This window comes from Dreissena polymorpha, chromosome 3 (assembly GCF_020536995.1).
Source record: "Dreissena polymorpha isolate Duluth1 chromosome 3, UMN_Dpol_1.0, whole genome shotgun sequence".
Classification (NCBI taxonomy): Eukaryota; Metazoa; Mollusca; class Bivalvia; order Myida; family Dreissenidae; genus Dreissena; species Dreissena polymorpha.
In genome coordinates this window covers 99,164,781-99,170,174 of record NC_068357.1, presented here as the reverse complement: position 1 = coordinate 99,170,174, position 5,394 = coordinate 99,164,781, and the positions used below count along the sequence as shown (strand labels likewise).

Here is a 5,394-nt window from a genome sequence, read left to right as displayed (position 1 = left end):
TTTAATCAAAGAATAAGCTAAGCAGTCATGACATTTCATCAGTACTTTCAATCCCAATAATGTCGAGGCAGAAACTTTTTGTTCTGGTCATAATTTAACTAATGATAATGATGTGTTTCCAGAGTTAGACCAACCTATTAATAAAAACAAATTAGATTGAGCATTATTTTTATATCATGATCAACTGGAAGTTCTTATATCAGTCATGTGTGGAGGATGGTCATATTACTCGGAATCAACTATAAAGTAATCATTTTAGTAAAATCGTATCAGATTCAACTAAACAAACCATTTGATACCAAGATGTAATATATTTTAAACATACAATGCAACACAATCAGCAAGAACTGGAGGCCGTTTTATCAAAAGATCTTAGCATGATCTTACGTAAGATTCGTAGGATTTTGTCGTACGCTTATCGTAAGTACTGCGTACCGTTTTATCAAAGAAATCGCAGCTAAAATGTCGTAAGATTTGTGCTTAAAGCTACGACTGGGTAAGACCACTCTTAGCGTTCGTAAACCTTCGTAAACATGGCGGCCGCACGCGCTTTAAACGTTGGTCAACCAAGAGAGATGAGAATGTTTCGAGAAAGAAAGGATTTAGCGATCTCCGTGATGGAGAAATATTGATACTATTGGACGTATTTATGTTTGATAACGTTAAATATATTCGTTATATCATTCTCTGCATTAAACGTCCAAGGGAAATGAAATTTGTGATGTTTGGATAATTAATTCGTTAAATAGGTAAGTATTTAGTTATCTTTATTCAATTTCTATCAAAACAAATGTTTTATGGTTTCTTTTGAAGTAAAACAGTTCATTTGTCATTAAATATTGAATGTTAACGGGTGAACTAGCATTCGGATATTTCACATTTCGGACGCTGCTATATAAGTTAGTTGTCGACGCAATATCCTGATATGCCTTTTGCGCATAAAGTTTTGAATTTTTTTTCTATCTAATGAATAATAAATAATGCACTGTATAATGTCTGCAATATCTGCCCCAACGATTATAAGTCATAAACTTTGCAATCCCAACATTTGAATATCAATGCTCTGTCAATATTAGATTTATGAATATTAAAGTATAGTTTATTTGCAGGTTCATTGAGATTATGTCAAAATGGCTTGGGTCAACACACACGACCGTCGACGCCTCTGTCTTTGTCCGTGATTTGAAGGTATGACAATAAATAATGTGCTTTTATGGATATACCATTAGAGGGATTATGGCTAGTATTGGCTAGGAAAAAGTGGAATACTACTGTTATGATGATGCAAATATTTTATTTTACATCAATGCATTGCACATCACTAAAATATAATGTGTTTAATGTGCATACATAATTTTACTTTTAATTTCTTTCAACAACATAAAAGATTCAATTATATTTCTGTATGTGTGTACACACTGTATCAACAAATAAAATATGCATATCAATGTTAAAATTTATAATTTAAATGTATTTAAGATTGCGTTAAGCTTGCGAACATCCTATAGCTACCTTCATAAACCGTTTAACCAATGATTTTTCCAACTTAAACTTAGCTTATTATAAATTTGTTATTAGACTTTTCTGGAAGAAAACCACAAGAGACACCTACTGGGGGAGTCCGGCTATCAACAATAGGTACAACAATGCCCAGTCAAGTGTACTGTGGTTGATAGGGCTTTTGGACTGCCAAAGAGTAGATTTAGGTATGTAAACTTACTACATGTATGTTTACTTAGTTCAAAACAGTTAAACACATTCAGTTAATCGACATAAGACACCATTTAATAAGCACAAAATAAATCTCCCCACAAAATATTGGATAAAAAGTGTGATGCTTTATGCCTTTAATAATCTTTAGCGCATAATTGTAAACGTACACCGTGGAAAGCCGTAAGAATTGCACCTGTTCGTCCTCTGTGTCTGTATGTTCATCTGTGGATAGATTTTGCATAACAGCAACTGCTGAATGACCTTAATGTGTTAATGAATTGTAGCTGTACACAAATGTGTAATTAAATTTGTTTTGTTATTTGTTTTCAAGTTTTGAGCATATATACACAAGTTGTTTGTACTGAAGAAATTTGTCTTTTAATGACTGATGGACTTGTTTGTGTATCTCAATGTGACATGGGGGCATCAGTGAAGGAGACACATGTAGTTAAAAAAAACATTTGATACAGATTTTAAAGTTGCTTTCATATGCACGTGCATGTGTTGATAAAAATGGATGCCATATATTATTGCAAATTTTGTTTTATGAATTTATTTCTTTACCCATTTTAGTCTTAAATTTAATTATTATCTGAAGATGTAAATCAATTAAATAAAATGCATAATAATCATTAGTTTTGATAATAAATTGGATATTGTAATTAAATCACTAGTTAATATTGATTGTTATTCTCTATTGACAGGTGTCCGCATAAAACTGGCGGTTGTTTATTCATGAGACTCGATGAGTGCTGTCAAGCAGTGGCTGCATGAATGCGCCTGCACAACTTATGCATAGATTAGCAGGTGCCACTGCCTGAACAACTTACTTAGGCACAAGAAGTGGATGACGTTGTGCACAGTCCACAACAGAACCAAAATGCAGCTTATATGGACAACACATCATTAACTTATTTATGTAGTTGCTATTTTATGCTCACATGTGCACGAAGTGCTATAGGTGAGTCAATGTGGTCAGTCTATGTTCGGCGACATGTGTTAATATTCAATATTTGACTCTTTGTTGATGAAAGATGGTCATTATGTTTCTGCTTATGATACAAAATAACTTAATAAGTTAATGATTTCTTGTCTATGAGCTGCTGCATTTCGGTGAAGTGTGGTCAACATCTTTGTAAAAGTGTGGATATTGACAATTTCTGCCGTTCTTTTTTGGATTTTTTTCATTAAAGACACACTTTTTACAATAAGCATTTATGCAATGCGTACGATGATTACATGTTTCTTTTATAGTATAACAAAGTGAAAATAAATTCTACTCCTTTATTTAATTATCTTTGTAACATAACAATACAGGGTTTTCTCCAACAACTCTACAGCTAGGGAACAATGAAGTGGAACACTATCTGAAAATGAAATACATTTTATGTTAATAAAATTTGTATTTTTGTAAGACAAGTGATGAAATAAAAGGTTAACATTGTAACATAAAGAGATGTGGTTTCTGTTTGTTCTTTAAAGAGCATGTACTGTGTATACTGCACATCAGACAAGGTTCTGTTGGAACTAATAGTTTCATATAAAAAATTCTTGAGAATGAATTGTATCATTTATGTAAAGATGGATTGTTGATTCATTATTACACATTCATGATCTACACTTCATAAGTTAATTTTAATTTTCATGGAACTCACATCTTTTTTTTCTTACCCACTCAAATGACTGGGCCTCACATGCGCTGTTTCGCGGATTTCCTATAGTGATTATATATGAATGAATATAACTCGTAAAATAACATAAGTAATCCAATATGTTATTTTAGCTTATGTATACTCGTTAATTTATTTTCTACAAGTCCATGTAAAAAAAAATAACTTTTTTGTATTTACTAAAAAAAAAATATTCAATTGATTTTTACAAATGGTATTGTGAAATGTGATTTACCTTTTTTATGCTCCCCCAAAATAAATTTTTTGGGGAGCATATAGTCACCGCTTCGTCTGTCCATGCGTCTGTCTGTCCGTCCGTGCACAATTTTTGTCCGGGCTATTTCTCAGAAACTAATGACCGGAATTCAATGAAACTTTATGGGAAGCTTCACTACCAAGAGGAGATGTGCATATTATCAGCAGGTTCTGGTCGGATGATTTATTACAGAGTTATGGCCCTTTGAAATTTTCCATAAACTGTACATATAGTGCAATTCTTGTCCGGGCTATTTCTCAGCAACTAATAACCGGAATTCAATGAAACTTTATGGGAAGCTTCACGACCAAGAGGAGATGTGCATGTTATCAGCGGATTCTGGTCAGATGATATTTCACAGATTTATGGCCCTTTGAAATTGTCTATGAAAAATTATTGTCCCCTTCCCCCAACTACTGTGCCCTCAAAACGTTTCCTTTTATCTGAATATATAGTGCAATATTGTGACAAAAAACAACTTTGGGGAGCATCAACCGTCTCCGACGGTTTCTTGTTTTTAAATAACATGTATTTAATAAATCACCATAATAACTTTATATATGAGTCGCGCTCTGAGAAAATGGGGTTTAATGCATGTGCGTAAAGTGTCGTCCCAGATTTGCCTGTGCAGTCTACACAGGCCAATCAGGGACGACACTTTCAGCATGTATTATATGTTTCGTTTTAAGAAAGACTCTTCTTAGCAAAAATCCAGTTTAGGCAGAAAATTGTCCCTGATTAGCCTGTGCGGAATGCACATGTTAATCTGGTATGACACTTTATGCACATGCATTAAACCCCCTTTTCACAGAGCGGGACTCATATGTAAGTATGCCCAATGTTTTCATTTTGGTATTTTGCGAAATTACTTCTATCTAACGATCAATATTCATTAATAAATATGGACAATCGATCTTTATGAGCTGTCATACATACAAACATGTACATTCAATGACAAAAAGATATTTTGATTTATGCATTTATTACAATTTGAAATGTATCTGTAACCAAGTAACTAAATAAATAACGATATTTATGTCACATAATTAATTTGTGATAATGATAACGTTGTTAAACCTTATTTATTTTATGTGTTTTGTAACATTGACACACCTACACGAATAAATGTGCTAACTTTATACTGTGTACTTGATTAATTATCTTACCAACTTTTGTTCAACTGATGTGATGGATGAGATCTCATCATTCACACATGGTTGTTGTTGTGCGTCTGAAAAGAAAGTACAAAGTGTTCAAATTCAAACATTCCACAGTTGAACGAAAAAAGTGATGAATGGATACCAAAAACCTAAATATAAGAAATAATTATGTTAAATATATGTCATAATATGTTAAAAAATATTTACATACATGAACTGGACTGGAAATTGTCAATAGAAAACAGCAAACACACAATACACAACAATTATTATTCCTAATGATTATTCCGTGCAAATTCATTAGAAATGTTTTTATGTATAACTCAAAGTACAAAATTAACCTTTTGCTCCCAGTCTAACTTTCATTTTAAAAATCTTACATGTGACTGACATTGTGAATTTGTTATAATCATTTTGTGGTAAGAGTAAGTTAGTAAGTAAGGGTCATGAGATTTCATTTGTTAATATACCTTAAAGTCCGTCCATTTCTTGATAACTTTGTCTATCTTGGGGCTACACAATCAAATGCTGTTCACTCTGAAATTGAGTGATAGTTTTCAGGTTTGTGTTTACAATTGAAAAATAATTATAAAGC

General features: G+C 32.4%; 2 long non-coding RNA genes across 2 annotated transcripts; one reads left to right on the top strand and one right to left on the bottom strand.

The window, feature by feature from the left end:
- The first annotated feature begins 348 nt into the window (after positions 1 to 348).
- Positions 349 to 4,778, top strand: LOC127870724 (uncharacterized). The gene is made up of 4 exons (XR_008044893.1): positions 349 to 749; positions 1,110 to 1,188; positions 1,579 to 1,706; positions 2,418 to 4,778. It is a non-coding gene; the product is annotated as an uncharacterized LOC127870724 (long non-coding RNA).
- LOC127870723 (uncharacterized) lies at positions 2,984 to 5,394 on the bottom strand. The gene is made up of 4 exons (XR_008044892.1): positions 5,270 to 5,394; positions 4,806 to 4,870; positions 3,385 to 3,428; positions 2,984 to 3,080 (listed from the first exon to the last, which is right to left on the bottom strand). It is a non-coding gene; the product is annotated as an uncharacterized LOC127870723 (long non-coding RNA).